At 54.5% G+C, this 17,741-nt stretch overlaps 1 protein-coding gene across 1 annotated transcript in view; it reads left to right on the top strand.

The window, feature by feature from the left end:
* The first annotated feature begins 4,663 nt into the window (after positions 1–4,663).
* Positions 4,664–17,741, top strand: part of bms1 (BMS1 ribosome biogenesis factor) — an 80,075-nt gene continuing 66,997 nt past the window's right edge. Inside the window, exon 1 of the mRNA XM_084326208.1 lies at positions 4,664–4,767. The gene's annotated coding sequence lies outside the window, so the exon portion shown is untranslated. The remainder of the gene's footprint in view (positions 4,768–17,741) is intronic.

Below are 17,741 nucleotides of genomic sequence, written 5' to 3'. Positions count from 1 at the left end.
AAGGTCTGGAAGATGCGCGTCTGTGCGCCGGTACGGAGGAGCGTGCCAAGCTCGAAGGTCTGGAAGATGCGCGTCAGTGCGCTGGTACGGAGGAGCGTGCCAAGCTCGAAGGTCTGGAAGATGCGCGTTGCGCGCTGGTCTGGAGAGCGTGCCAAGCTCGAGCGTCCTTGGAAGATGCGCGTTGCGCGCTGTGGACTGGAGAGCGTCTGCGCTGGTCTGGATGTGCGTCAGGACGACAGCTGCGCGGGGGGTCTGAAGTGGATGACTGGGATGCCTCCCGTGGAAGTCTAGGGAGCGCAGACCAGTCCCACTCTCAGGCAACGGCGACAGCAGGCGAAGGCTGGAGCAAACATCTCGACGCCGGAGAATGGAACAGCATAGGCAGACAGAGGATCTCCCGAAAGAGTCTAGATGTTTAGAGAATATGACTCGGCAAGTATACAACACGACCCCACGCCAAAACGAGGGGAAGCGCCCTGGTATTTAAAGCCCACAGGGGGACTAATTAGCCTGCCACCACAGGTGCGAGAGATAATAGAATATCAAACAGGTGTGGCCACTAAGGGTAAGGAACGAGAGGGTGGGGGCTAGAGAGAGTGAGTAGGGAATTCCTAACAGTAGGCTTAAAGAAGACAGAGAATAGGGAATTCCTAACAGTAGGCTTAAAGAAGACAGAGAAAAGGTAGTGAGCAGCGGGCAAAACCTCACAGTTCTAGAATGTTTGATTATGACATCATACTGTGACATCAGAAATGTTCTAGAATGTGATATTATGACATCATACTGTGACATCACAACAGAACATGTTTGAGTTCCATTTGAATAATATAAATAATATGTTTGGTAAGGCTGTCCCCGAAGCCTGTTTTTGGGATTCAAACTTCATCAGGGTTCTTCAAACGGACGCTCCAACCTTTGTTTTTAATAAAAAAATGTAAATAAAAAAAATTATTCTCATTTTTCTTTTATTCATTTTTTTATTTTTTTTAATATCAAACTAAATCGTCAATTTGAATAAAGTGATTAATCTGATTAAATTAGTATTTTTTCTTTTATTAAATCAACTTTCCAGCCCCCTGTCAACTGTCAAATGATGTCAACTGTCAACCTGAATTAACATTCAGTATTCAATATGGTCTGATATTAACATTAAGTATTCAATATGGTCTGATATTAACATTCAGTATTCAATATGGTCTGATATTAACATTCAGTATTCAATATGGTCTGATATTAACATTCAGTATTCAATATGGTCTGATATTAACATGCAGTATTCAATATGGTCTGATTCAATATTAACATTCAGTATTCAATATGGTCTGATATTAACATTCAGTATTCAATATGGTCTGATTCAATATTAACATTCAGTATTCAATATGGTCTGATATTAACATTCAGTATTCAATATGGTCTGATATTAACATTCAGTATTCAACATGGTCTGATATTAACATTCAGTATTCAATATGGTCTGATATTAACATTCAGTATTCAATATGGTCTGATATTAACATTCAGTATTCAATATGGTCTGATATTAACATTCAGTATTCAATATGGTCTGATACATGCAGTATTCAATATGGTCTGATTCAATATTAACATTCAGTATTCAATATGATCTGATATTAACATTCAGTATTCAATATGGTCTGATATTAACATTCAGTATTCAATATGGTCTGATATTAACATTCAGTATTCAATGTGGTCTGATATTAACATTCAGTATTCAACATGGTCTGATATTAACATTCAGTATTCAATATGGTCTGATATTAACATTCAGTATTCAATATGGTCTGATATTAACATTCAGTATTCAATATGGTCTGATATTAACATTCAGTATTCAATATGGTCTGATATTAACATTCAGTATTCAATATGGTCTGATATTAACATTCAGTATTCAAGTAGAACAGCTAGCTAGCCGTTGTGGACACTCACCTTTCCACAGCTAAACGGTCGGCAAGGCACCTTGGTTGAGAAATGCAGGCTTCAGTCTATGTGTTGTTTAGTCTATCTGTTCAGTCCTGTTCAGTCTTGTTCCAAGATGCAGAATGAGCTCTTCAGAGAGAATTGTTGAATATATATAGAACACAAATGTTCTAGAATGTTCTATTATGACATCATACAGTGACATCAGAAATGTTCTAGAATATTCTATTATGACATCATACTGTGACATCACAAATGTTCAAGAATGTGCTATTATGACATCATACGGTGACATCAGTAATGTTCTAGAATGTTTGATTATGACATCATACTGTGACATCAGAAATGTTCTAGAATGTGCTATTATGACATCATACTGTGACATCACAACAGAACATGTTTGAGGTCCATTTGAATAATATAAATAATATGTTTGGTAAGGCTGTCCCCGAAGCCTGTTTTTGGGATTCAAACTTCATCAGGGTTCTTCGAACGGACGCTCCAACCTTTGTTTTTAATAAAAAAATGTAAATAAAAAAAATTATTCTCATTTTTCTTTTATTCATTTTTTTATTTTTTTTAATATCAAACTAAATCGTCAATTTGAATAAAGTGATTAATCTGATTAAATTAGTATTTTTTCTTTTATTAAATCAACTTTCCAGCCCCCTGTCAACTGTCAAATGATGTCAACTGTCAACCTGAATTAACATTCAGTATTCAATATGGTCTGATATTAACATTCAGTATTCAATATGGTCTGATATTAACATTCAGTATTCAATATGGTCTGATATTAACATTCAGTATTCAATATGGTCTGATATTAACATTCAGTATTCAATATGGTCTGATATTAACATTCAGTATTCAATATGGTCTGATATTAACATTCAGTATTCAATATGGTCTGATATTAACATTCAGTATTCAAGTAGAACAGCTAGCTGATGAATTGAAAATGGGGGACCTTGATGTAAACAAGACGAAAGTCTTTCTCTGGTCTGCATCCCCTTAACAATTGTGTGTATTGAGCTGTACTGTATTGTACCCATTCTGCAATCTGTTAATAAAGTTTTCAATCAATCAATCAATCAAGCTAGCCGTTGTGGACACTCACCTTTCCACAGCAGTCTATCTGTTGAGTCCTGTTCAAAGATGCACAATGAGATCTTCTTCTTCTTCTTCTTATTTGAATTTCCGGCAGAGTAGACGCATCGAGGCGTATTACTGCCCTCCGCAATTCTTTTTATGGGCTCTTCTTCTTCTCCTTCTTCTCCTTCTTCACCTTCTTTTTCTTCTTCTACTGGACCCCGTCATCAACTACATTGTCCATTGGAGTGCCTCTACTGCTGCTACTTCCTGTCTGAGCCCCCCTCCGCGGGACCCTCCTTGCCCCCTGCTATCTTATCCTGGGCCGCTTTGTCCCTCGCAGCCCTGTCCCTCGCAGCCCCCTCAGCCAACTCTTCACACACCTCCCTCCAGTCCAGACCTTCCAATCCCAGATGTTGAACCGCTATCCTAACAATCATCTTCACCATCTCTGTTCTACCCGTAACCTCTGCCATACCAGTAACTACCCCTGCCACGAAGGCCACAATACCTAATTTCTCCTCCCTTCCCCTGTCTCTTTCCACCTGCTCTACCCTCACTGCCAAATGCCCTCCTTCAACCCCCTGCACCCTTTCTTGGCTCCCCTGTCCTGCCCTGCTAACCGCCCCAGCATACGTCAACTTACCCTCCCTTCTCTCTCTCCGATCCGCGACCTGCTTCATCATCACCTCGCACCCCCGAAACGCTACACTGTGCTCCCCACCACAACTACAGCACCTCGGCTTCACTCCCTCTCCACATTTCCCATATTCATGTTCCCCGCCACACCTAGCGCACCTCATCCCCTTCATACACGTGGTAGCTATATGGCCAAACCCCTGGCACCTATAGCACCTAAGAGGATTATGAACAAATTCCCTAACCCTATACATCCTACGCCCTACTAATACCTCGCTAGGAACAACCCCACCCTCAAACGTAATCACTACCGTCCCCGTCACTGCCCTCTCCGCTCCCCTCTTCATCCTTGCTGCACTCTTAACTATGCCATTACGCCTGTCCTCCTTTAGCTCTTCCACCAGCTGCTCTACTGTAACCTCGACCGGTACCCCAACTATCACCCCCTTACATCCCCCCCCCCTCTTCTCCCCTACTCTCGCCACCTTACTTATACCCACCCCCCCAATGCTCTGCATCTTCCTAGCCACCTCCACCTGCCCCTCACTACCACACCCTACGGCCAGAGAGAATTGTTGAATATATATAGAACACAAATTATCTAGAATGTTTGATTATGACATCATACTGTGACATCATACATACGATTTTGTGTTTTGTGTTGTACATTATGCAGTATACAGTATATACAGTATTATACAGTATGAAAACTAACGGGCAGGTCATATATGTGAGGCTGTGCTGAAAAAAAGGATACCAAACATTGAAAATATCCCACAATTCCTAAACTTTTCAATCAATCAATAAAACACGTAATGAAAACGGAGCTCAACGCAGACACGTGATCAGTAGAAATCCGTTTGTTTCCCCCGTACCAAGATGGCGGCGGTCTCGTGACGTCAGAGTGTCTTCGAGAGCGACGCGGAACCTTCGTGGTTCTTCACCTTTGTTTCTCGGGGGGTAACATTTATTTCGTAATCCACTTCCGGGTTAGAGTTCACACACACCGCGCACGCGTGAAAAGTGAAAACATGCTGTGAGCGACTTGAGTTACTGAAGAAGCTGAATATTAGGAGTTACATCGTGCAGGTAATGTAACGCATCTTAACGTAATGTAACGTAATGTAACGCATCTTAACGTAATGTAACGCGTCTTAGACCTGCCTCTCCTCTGCTCGTCTGTGGGTCCTTGAGCACGGCATTAGTACCGAACCAGCAACCGAGCTAACCTGTAACCTGACGCGTCCAGATAGTTGTTCTTCTAACACGTCGGTGCTGCCGGTACCGTGTGGTGTGGTCGGTTTAGTCGGTGAACCGTGTGTTCTAGTAACTAGTTAGAGTGTGTCCAGTGTGTTCTAGTAACTAGTTAGAATGTGTCCAGTGTGTTCTAGTAACTAGTTAGAATGTGTCCAGTGTGTTCTTCCATCCAGATTAATAACAGTAACGTTACCTTCGAACAAATCTGATGTCATAAATGTATAGATGTAGCAGTACTGTCTGTATGTCATATATGTTATGATGAATAGAAAATGGGGGACCCTGGTGTAAACAAGATGAAAGTCTTTCTCAGGTCTGCATCCCCTTAACAATTGTGTGTATTGAGCCGTACTGTATTGTACCCATTCTGCAATCTGTTAATAAAATTTCAATCAATCAATCAATCAATCAATCAATCGAGTGTGTTGCCTTGCCAGTAATGTACTGTTAATGTTCATCTTCTCACACAACAACAACAACAGAACAACACGCTGTATCCGTGTTCACAGATAAAGTGCAGAACAGGACAAAACAGTGATACAACAAGACAGTAAAGTGCAATGGCTAATGATATATTGTGCAAAATATAGTTTAAAAATGCCAGCCCTAGCAGCTCCCTATAGAGGGGGGGGGGGGGGGGGGGGGTGGAGCAGGGGGACAGAAGTTAGTCTGCTCGCTGATAACAAACTGTCAAAACAGAGTCCATTCTCTTCAGATCAAGTAACAAACTCAGCAAGACCGACGGCTTCTCAGTTACAGTGGGTGACAATATTATCACAAGGAAAGATGAAATTACCTACCTGGGTTCCATCCTAGAGGCTAATCTCTCCTGTGACAAAATGGCATCCAGTGTAATAAAAAAAGCGGATCTCCTCACTGGTAAACAACAATACCCTGAAGACTCTGGCAGGAGCACTCATTCAAGGTCACTACGACTATGCTTGCACATCATGGTACCAAAGCACCTCAAAGGCACTAAAAAACTAATTACAAACATCTCAAAACAAACTAGTCGGACTACTGCTTGACCTGACTCCTAAAACCCACCTCACCCCTGCCCACTTTGACAACCTAGGATGGCTTAGAGTAGACGACAGAGTACAGCAACTTGCAATGGGCCTGGTCTACAAGATACACTACACGACCAAGGTACCCATGCAGGGCTGTACGTTAACTTTTTTTGCACATAGCACTGGTGCTACAGAGGTTGATAGTTTTGTAGCACAGGCCAAAATCTTGTAGCACAAGTATAAAACGTGTTATATTTGTAACAGTCACAAATGTGCCTATTGTATTTGTGTTATTTAGTTGCAGTGCCATGTTTGGCTGTCATTTAGTATATCGCCATGTGTTATTATTACTATGATACTCTCATATGCTATTTTAAATTAATATCATAAACAACATAAGGAATATTAGCATAATTTTGAGTGGACTGAAGGAATGAGTCAGTGTTAATAGTTTTAAATGCAAATAATTTATTGAAACATAGAAGTGGGGTCGGTTGGGACACACACACACACACACAATGGGGGACCCTGATGTAAACAAGACAAACGTCTTTCTCTGGTCTGCATCCCCTTAACAATTGTGTGTATTGAGCCGTACTGTACCCATTCTGCAATCTGTTAAATAAAGTTTTCATTCATTCACACACACTGTTTCAACTCACCACCCCCGCATCATATTGTAGTCTAGTCTGTCTTCAAACTTCCACTCCTCTCGAAACTTGTATTTGAATATCATCATTATCTGTCCATCCTCAGTTTACTATAATATACTCCTGTCCTGAGTCTTGACTAGTGACTTCATCGTCTTTCCAAACGCACGCACGCACACACACACAGGGAAGGGGAGAGAGTGCCCCCCCATTTCCCTTTCCACACTGTGTCTGCTGGCTCTGCCTGTGATCAGGATTAGCTTGTTAGCTTGCTAACGTTGTAGTGATTGTAATGGTACATAAACGTTAATTTCGGGCGATGTGCGCATAAAGGAATGGCGACGGTGCAAAGCATGTAGATGCATTTGACCCGTTGCGAGAAAGAAAAAACACCACGGACTTATTTCGGGACGTGTAGGCGCACTGCTGTGTTAACGTGCACCAACCGACCAACGCGCTGCTCTGCTTGCAGAAGCAGTGGCACGGATAGGGCGGATACGACTCGTCGAGTTGTCACAAGAGTTTTTTCAAAATAAGAGTATCATATGCACCTGAACGTTGCTAGCTTTCGGAGCCTAGCTGGAGCTGCGCGTGGGCAGAAATGAGACCCGCTACAGGATTTTCAAAATAAGAGTATCTATATGAACCGAATCCCTATCGCACCAGTGCTACTGAAGTAAATCCATCCATCGCACAGACAGCTGTTGCTGTAGCACGTGCGAGATATATGTCGCACTGTACACCCGTACATGTCAAAATACTTCCCAAAGGTCAGTGAATACCACGACCACAACACCAGAGGGAGCTCCACAAATCATGTTAAACCCAGATTCGGCTCAAACAAGGGACTAAACACGTTTCGCAATTATGCCACATCAATGTGGAACGCCCTACCTAAAGCTGTAAAGGAATGTGAATCCCTACCCACTTTCAAAACCACTCTCAAAGAACACCTACGGGAGACTGCAATTCGAAACTGTCCCCTGTAAATGTCCAAACCCAACCCCCTCCAATGTACAGTAAATGTCCTAACCCAGTAATACACGAGACTCTTCTTAGAACCAAGTAAGGCTTCGTCGATAATCCAATGTACAGTTACCCCCCAGCCCCCACCCACCCCACCTCCTACAATGTACAGTTTCTTCCCCCTCAAATGTATATACTCTCTTTTCTAGACTCTTTGTATCACAAACAGTACTGTATTTGTAAATCTTGTATGTCATAAATGTATAGATGTAGCAGTACTGTCTACCTGTATGTCATATATGTTATGATGAATTGAAAATGGGGGACTCTGATGTAAACAAGACGAAAGTATTTCTCTGGTCTGCATCCCCTTAACAATTGTGTGTATTGATTAGGGCTGCAACTAACGATTATTTTGGTAGTCGACTAATCTGTCGATAATTTTTTCGATTAGTCGACTAATCTAACGATTATATCTGTCACACCCTCCATCTCTGCTTCCTGTGGGCTTTTCTGTTTCCGGGCTCTTAGCAGACTTCTTAGCTTAACATAACAGACCGACAGTAAGTTTGGGGGAACTATTGGGATAACTGGGGATGTTGTTTGCTCCTGACAAGAGTCTCAAAGTCTGGGGTGATGGTAGACAAAGCAACTTTGAGGTCATGCTCAATGTCCAATCTGTTCCTCTGCTTTGTCTTCAGCTGGACCAGAGCTGAAAAGCCACTTTCACAAAGATAGGTAGCGACGACGCATCGATGCAAAAATTCGGCGTCGCCGAGTTTTTATGATCGACGTCGTCGATTATGTCGAGTCGACTAATCGTTGCAGCCCTAGTATTGATTGATTGAATTGATTGATTGAAAATGTTATTAACAGATTGCAGAATGGGTACAGTACAGTACAGCTCAATACACACAATTGAGCTGTACTGTATTGTTGTACCCATTCTGCAATCTGTTAATAACATTTTCAATCAATCAATCAATCAATCAAACGCACACACACAATCAATAACACGTCACAGGCTTTAAAACGTCAATTTTTTCAGGAGCCAGCAACGTTACACAGTGTACAGGACTTTGACATCGAGGCCAAGTTACTTATGAGTAGAATCTGTGGAATTCATTAGTTTTGCACCAACATCACTCATCATGAGTTATTTCAAAATCACAACCCGCCTCGCCTCGACCACACAACCCGCCTCGCCTCGACCACACGACCCGCCTCGACCACACGACCCGCCTCGACCACACGACCCGCCTCGACCACACGACCCGCCACGACCCGCCTCGCCTCGACCACACGACCCGCCTCGACCACACGACCCGCCTCGACCACACGACCCGCCTCGACCACACGACCCGCCTCGCCTCGACCACCCGCCTCGCCTCGACCACACAACCCGCCTCGACCACACGACCCGCCTCGCCTCGACCACACGACCCGCCTCGACCACACGACCCGCCTCGACCACACGACCCGCCTCGACCACACAACCCGCCTCGACCACCCGCCTCGCCTCGACCACACAACCCGCCTCGACCACACGACCCGCCTCGCCTCGACCACACGACCCGCCTCGACCACACGACCCGCCTCTCCTCGACCACACGACCCGCCTCGCCTCGACCACACGACCCGCCTCGCCTCGACCACACAACCCGCCTCGACCACACGACCCGCCTCGCCTCGACCACACGACCCGCCTCGCCTCGACCACACGACCCGCCTCGCCTCGACCACACGACCCGCCTCGCCTCGACCACACGACCCGCCTCGCCTCGACCACACAACCCGCCTCGCCTCGACCACACAACCCGCCTCGACCACACGACCCGCCTCGACCACACGACCCGCCTCGCCTCGACCACACGACCCGCCTCTCCTCGACCACACAACCCGCCTCGCCTCGACCACACGACCCGCCTCGCCTCGACCACACGACCCGCCTCGACCACACGACCCGCCTCGACCACACGACCCGCCTCGCCTCGACCACACGACCCGCCTCGCCTCGACCACACGACCCTGCCTCGCCTCGACCACACGACCCTGCCTCGCCTCGACCACACGACCCGCCTCGCCTCGACCACACGACCCGCCTCGCCTCGACCACACGACCCGCCTCGCCTCGACCACACGACCCGCCTCGACCACACGACTCGCCTCGCCTCGACCACACGACCCGCCTCGCCTCGACCACACGACCCGCCTCGCCTCGACCACACGACCCGCCTCGCCTCGACCACACGACCCTGCCTCGCCTCGACCACACGACCCGCCTCGACCACACGACCCGCCTCTCCTCGACCACACGACTCGCCTCGCCTCGACCACACGACCCGCCTCGCCTCGACCACACGACCCGCCTCGCCTCGACCACACGACCCTGCCTCGCCTCGACCACCCGCCTCGCCTCGACCACACAACCCGCCTCGACCACACGACCCGCCTCGCCTCGACCACACGACCCGCCTCGACCACACGACCCGCCTCGACCACACGACCCGCCTCGACCACACAACCCGCCTCGACCACCCGCCTCGCCTCGACCACACAACCCGCCTCGACCACACGACCCGCCTCGCCTCGACCACACGCCTCGCCTCGACCACACGACCCGCCTCGACCACACGACCCGCCTCGACCACACGACCCGCCTCGACCACACGACCCGCCTCTCCTCGACCACACGACCCGCCTCGACCACACGACCCGCCTCTCCTCGACCACACGACCCGCCTCGCCTCGACCACACGACCCGCCTCGCCTCGACCACACAACCCGCCTCGACCACACGACCCGCCTCGCCTCGACCACACGACCCGCCTCGCCTCGACCACACGACCCGCCTCGCCTCGACCACACGACCCGCCTCGCCTCGACCACACGACCCGCCTCGCCTCGACCACACAACCCGCCTCGCCTCGACCACACAACCCGCCTCGACCACACGACCCGCCTCGACCACACGACCCGCCTCGCCTCGACCACACGACCCGCCTCTCCTCGACCACACAACCCGCCTCGCCTCGACCACACGACCCGCCTCGCCTCGACCACACGACCCGCCTCGACCACACGACCCGCCTCGACCACACGACCCGCCTCGCCTCGACCACACGACCCGCCTCGCCTCGACCACACGACCCTGCCTCGCCTCGACCACACGACCCGCCTCGCCTCGACCACACGACCCGCCTCGCCTCGACCACACGACCCGCCTCTCCTCGACCACACGACCCGCCTCGCCTCGACCACACGACCCGCCTCGCCTCGACCACACGACCCGCCTCGCCTCGACCACACGACCCTGCCTCGCCTCGACCACACGACCCGCCTCGACCACACGACTCGCCTCGCCTCGACCACACGACCCGCCTCGCCTCGACCACACGACCCGCCTCGCCTCGACCACACGACCCTGCCTCGCCTCGACCACACGACCCGCCTCGACCACACGACCCGCCTCTCCTCGACCACACGACCCGCCTCGCCTCGACCACACGACCCGCCTCGACCACACGACACGCCTCGACCACACGACTCCCCTCGACCACACGACCCGCCTCGACCACACGACTCCCCTCGACCACACGACCCGCCTCGACCACACGACTCCCCTCGACCACACGACTCGCCTCGCCTCGACCACACGACTCGCCTCGCCTCGACCACACGACCCGCCTCTCCTCGACCACACGACCCGCCTCGCCTCGACCACACGACCCGCCTCGACCACACGACCCGCCTCGCCTCGACCACTCGCCTCGCCTCGACCACACGACCCGCCTCGCCTCGACCACACGACCCGCCTCGCCTCGACCACACGACTCCCCTCGACCACACGACTCGCCTCGCCTCGACCACACGACCCGCCTCGCCTCGACCACACGACCCGCCTCGACCACACGACCCGCCTCTCCTCGACCACACGACCCGCCTCGCCTCGACCACACGACCCGCCTCGCCTCGACCACACGACACGCCTCCCCTCGACCACACGACTCCCCTCGACCACACGACCCGCCTCGACCACACGACTCGCCTCGCCTCGACCACACGACCCGCCTCGACCACACGACCCGCCTCGACCACACGACCCTGCCTCGACCACACGACCCGCCTCGCCTCGACCACCCGCCTCGCCTCGACCACACAACCCGCCTCGACCACACGACCCGCCTCGCCTCGACCACACGACCCGCCTCGACCACACGACCCGCCTCGACCACACGACCCGCCTCGACCACACAACCCGCCTCGACCACCCGCCTCGCCTCGACCACACAACCCGCCTCGACCACACGACCCGCCTCGCCTCGACCACACGACCCGCCTCGACCACACGACCCGCCTCTCCTCGACCACACGACCCGCCTCGACCACACGACCCGCCTCGACCACACGACCCGCCTCGCCTCGACCACACGACCCGCCTCGACCACACGACCCGCCTCGCCTCGACCACACGACCCGCCTCGCCTCGACCACACGACCCGCCTCGACCACACGACCCGCCTCTCCTCGACCACACGACCCGCCTCGCCTCGACCACACGACCCGCCTCGCCTCGACCACACAACCCGCCTCGACCACACGACCCGCCTCGCCTCGACCACACGACCCGCCTCGCCTCGACCACACGACCCGCCTCGCCTCGACCACACGACCCGCCTCGACCACACGACCCGCCTCGACCACACGACCCGCCTCGCCTCGACCACACGACCCGCCTCGCCTCGACCACACGACCCGCAGGACAGTGTAAAGAAATGGGGAAACTGTCATATAACAGACCTCGACCACACAACCCGCCTCGCCTCGACCACACGACCCGCCTCGCCTCGACCACACGACCCGCCTCGACCACACGACCACACGAAAATGGGGAAACTGTCATATAACAGACCTCGACCACACAACCCGCCTCGCCTCGACCACACGACCCGCCTCGCCTCGACCACACGACCCGCCTCGACCACACGACCCGCCTCGACCACACGACCCGCCTCGCCTCGACCACACGACCCGCCTCGCCTCGACCACACGACCCTGCCTCGCCTCGACCACACGACCCGCCTCGCCTCGACCACACGACCCGCCTCGCCTCGACCACACGACCCGCCTCTCCTCGACCACACGACCCGCCTCGCCTCGACCACACGACCCGCCTCGCCTCGACCACACGACCCGCCTCGCCTCGACCACACGACCCGCCTCGCCTCGACCACACGACCCTGCCTCGCCTCGACCACACGACCCGCCTCGACCACACGACTCGCCTCGCCTCGACCACACGACCCGCCTCGCCTCGACCACACGACCCGCCTCGCCTCGACCACACGACCCTGCCTCGCCTCGACCACACGACCCGCCTCGACCACACGACCCGCCTCTCCTCGACCACACGACCCGCCTCGCCTCGACCACACGACCCGCCTCGCCTCGACCACACGACACGCCTCGACCACACGACTCCCCTCGACCACACGACCCGCCTCGACCACACGACTCCCCTCGACCACACGACCCGCCTCGACCACACGACTCCCCTCGACCACACGACTCGCCTCGCCTCGACCACACGACTCGCCTCGCCTCGACCACACGACCCGCCTCTCCTCGACCACACGACCCGCCTCGCCTCGACCACACGACCCGCCTCGACCACACGACCCGCCTCGCCTCGACCACTCGCCTCGCCTCGACCACACGACCCGCCTCGCCTCGACCACACGACCCGCCTCGCCTCGACCACACGACTCCCCTCGACCACACGACTCGCCTCGCCTCGACCACACGACCCGCCTCGCCTCGACCACACGACCCGCCTCGACCACACGACCCGCCTCTCCTCGACCACACGACCCGCCTCGCCTCGACCACACGACCCGCCTCGCCTCGACCACACGACACGCCTCCCCTCGACCACACGACTCCCCTCGACCACACGACCCGCCTCGACCACACGACTCGCCTCGCCTCGACCACACGACCCGCCTCGACCACACGACCCGCCTCGACCACACGACCCTGCCTCGACCACACGACCCGCCTCGCCTCGACCACCCGCCTCGCCTCGACCACACAACCCGCCTCGACCACACGACCCGCCTCGCCTCGACCACACGACCCGCCTCGACCACACGACCCGCCTCGACCACACAACCCGCCTCGACCACCCGCCTCGCCTCGACCACACAACCCGCCTCGACCACACGACCCGCCTCGCCTCGACCACACGACCCGCCTCGACCACACGACCCGCCTCTCCTCGACCACACGACCCGCCTCGACCACACGACCCGCCTCGACCACACGACCCGCCTCGACCACACGACCCGCCTCGCCTCGACCACCCGCCTCGCCTCGACCACACGACCCGCCTCGCCTCGACCACACGACCCGCCTCTCCTCGACCACACGACCCGCCTCGCCTCGACCACACGACCCGCCTCGCCTCGACCACACAACCCGCCTCGACCACACGACCCGCCTCGCCTCGACCACACGACCCGCCTCGCCTCGACCACACGACCCGCCTCGCCTCGACCACACGACCCGCCTCGCCTCGACCACACGACCCGCCTCGCCTCGACCACACGACCCGCCTCGCCTCGACCACACAACCCGCCTCGACCACACGACCCGCCTCGACCACACGACCCGCCTCGCCTCGACCACACGACCCGCCTCTCCTCGACCACACAACCCGCCTCGCCTCGACCACACGACCCGCCTCGCCTCGACCACACGACCCGCCTCGACCACACGACCCGCCTCGACCACACGACCCGCCTCGCCTCGACCACACGACCCGCCTCGACCACACGACCCGCCTCGCCTCGACCACACGACCCTGCCTCGCCTCGACCACACGACCCGCCTCGCCTCGACCACACGACCCGCCTCTCCTCGACCACACGACCCGCCTCGCCTCGACCACACGACCCGCCTCGCCTCGACCACACGACCCGCCTCGCCTCGACCACACGACCCGCCTCGCCTCGACCACACGACCCTGCCTCGCCTCGACCACACGACCCGCCTCGACCACACGACTCGCCTCGCCTCGACCACACGACCCGCCTCGCCTCGACCACACGACCCGCCTCGCCTCGACCACACGACCCGCCTCGCCTCGACCACACGACCCGCCTCGACCACACGACCCGCCTCTCCTCGACCACACGACCCGCCTCGCCTCGACCACACGACCCGCCTCGCCTCGACCACACGACACGCCTCGACCACACGACTCCCCTCGACCACACGACCCGCCTCGACCACACGACTCCCCTCGACCACACGACTCGCCTCGCCTCGACCACACGACTCGCCTCGCCTCGACCACACGACCCGCCTCTCCTCGACCACACGACCCGCCTCGCCTCGACCACACGACCCGCCTCGACCACACGACCCGCCTCGCCTCGACCACTCGCCTCGCCTCGACCACACGACCCGCCTCGCCTCGACCACACGACCCGCCTCGCCTCGACCACACGACTCCCCTCGACCACACGACTCGCCTCGCCTCGACCACACGACCCGCCTCGCCTCGACCACACGACCCTGCCTCGCCTCGACCACACGACCCGCCTCGACCACACGACCCGCCTCTCCTCGACCACACGACCCGCCTCGCCTCGACCACACGACCCGCCTCGCCTCGACCACACGACACGCCTCCCCTCGACCACACGACTCCCCTCGACCACACGACCCGCCTCGACCACACGACTCGCCTCGCCTCGACCACACGACTCGCCCCGCCTCGACCACACGACCCGCCTCGACCACACGACCCTGCCTCGCCTCGACCACACGACCCGCCTCGACCACACGACTCGCCTCGCCTCGACCACACGACCCGCCTCGACCACACGACCCGCCTCGCCTCGACCACACGACCCGCCTCGCCTCGACCACACGACCCGCCTCGACCACACGACCCGCCTCTCCTCGACCACACGACCCGCCTCGCCTCGACCACACGACCCGCCTCGCCTCGACCACACGACCCGCCTCTCCTCGACCACACGACCCGCCTCGCCTCGACCACTCGCCTCGCCTCGACCACACGACCCGCCTCGCCTCGACCACACGACTCGCCTCGCCTCGACCACACGACCCGCCTCGACCACACGACCCGCCTCGACCACACGACCCGCCTCGCCTCGACCACACGACCCGCCTCGACCACACGACCCGCCTCGCCTCGACCACACGACCCGCCTCGACCACACGACCCGCCTCGCCTCGACCACTCGCCTCGCCTCGACCACACGACCCGCCTCTCCTCGACCACACGACCCGCCTCGCCTCGACCACACGACCCGCCTCGACCACACGACCCGCCTCGACCACACGACCCGCCTCGCCTCGACCACACGACCCGCCTCGACCACACGACCCGCCTCGCCTCGACCACACGACCCGCCTCGCCTCGACCACACGACCCGCCTCGACCACACGACCCTGCCTCGCCTCGACCACCCGCCTCGCCTCGACCACCCGCCTCGCCTCGACCACTCGCCTCGCCTCGACCACACGACCCTGCCTCGCCTCGACCACTCGCCTCGCCTCGACCACACGACCCTGCCTCGCCTCGACCATTCGCCTCGCCTCGACCACCCGCCTCGCCTCGACCACCCGCCTCGCCTCGACCACTCGCCTCGCCTCGACCACACGACCCTGCCTCGCCTCGACCACTCGCCTCGCCTCGACCACACGACCCTGCCTCGCCTCGACCACCCGCCTCGCCTCGACCACCCGCCTCGCCTCGACCACTCGCCTCGCCTCGACCACACGACCCTGCCTCGCCTCGACCACTCGCCTCGCCTCGACCACACGACCCGCCTCGCAGCTCAACAGACCTGCCGCTGTTCAATAAACATGCAAAGGACAGTGTAAAGAAATGGGGAAACTGTCATATAACCGTCATGCTTTATAGAAACAAAGAAGAAGACGATTATCAATAGATTAGAGTTCTCTCTTAACCGTTTCACTGCCACACTACAGAAGGTTAACCCTTCACTAAGGGTTAACCTTCTGTAGTGTGGCAGTGACAGGGTTAACCTTCTGTGTATTGTCGCAGTGAAAGGGTTAACCGTTTGGTAGTGTGGCAGTGAAAGGGTTAACTGCAGCTTCCATGTAATGTTAGGCTATTTGGGTTTACAGTCAAACATGACATAGGGCCTAACAAAAATAATGGTTGGTTTCAGGTTGCCGACCGACCCTGCCGATTTAGGTGCGACCCAATATATTTTATGAGTTTTTAAAAAAAAATATATATTAAAAAAAAAAAAAAAAAAAATCAGATTTTTTTTTTTTTTTTTTTTAAAGAATAAAGTTTCATAGAAATCTTAGTCAAACATTTAGTATTATGGATATTAAACATGCTGGCAGAGTACATGCATCCATGTTGTTGTGAACATTTTAATTAAATAAAGAAATTCCCTATCCATAGTCGCCGTGGGAAAGAATAAAATTAAAAAATAAAATTAAATAAATTCCCTACCTACCCATGGCCAAACTGACAACCAACCTGAAACCAACTATTATTTTTGTTAGGCCTAGAACAGTTTTCTGCCCCAACAGAAGGTTAGAGCAGGAGGTGAACCATACAGATTAGATTAAATTCAAATGTATTGCACATTTAAAAGGTATTCAAAAGTCATTCTTACATTTCATTTGCACAGGTATTATATTTGGGGGGGGGGGGGGGGCAGCCCAGCTGTCGGGAGATGAAATAATATTAAATATATATAAAATTTCTTTGTATTCAAGTCGTTGTTTTTTTTGCGCGGCTACTGGTGGGAGCTCGGCCTCTGAAAGGATTTAAATTGGTGCACGACAAGTCCAGTGTCGCTGTGTGTGTTCTTGTGTTTCTTCTCAAAATGTACAGTTGCTATTGCATGCACTCATCTGTGTTCCACTACACACTTGAGTGCATGCTTACCAACTGTCCGTCTGCAACACTACTATCACCAACATCTAAGAAGGGAGATCCCCCCTTGAATGGCCCTTCTAAGGTTTCTCTCCTCCACACTGCCTGTGGAGCATTTTTCCCTATTGTTAGGTTTTAGTGAGTTTTTCCTTACCTTCGCGTGGGGTATGTCTGGGAGTGCTTGCATTCTTTCATTTATTTGCATTTATTTTAAAGTTGTTGGAC

The sequence above is a fragment of the Notolepis coatsorum genome (genome assembly GCF_963971535.1).
Source record: "Notolepis coatsorum genome assembly, chromosome: 12".
Classification (NCBI taxonomy): domain Eukaryota; kingdom Metazoa; phylum Chordata; class Actinopteri; order Aulopiformes; family Paralepididae; genus Notolepis; species Notolepis coatsorum.
The sequence above is the reverse complement of the archived record's forward strand: the minus strand, read 5'-3'. Positions and strand labels throughout refer to the sequence as shown.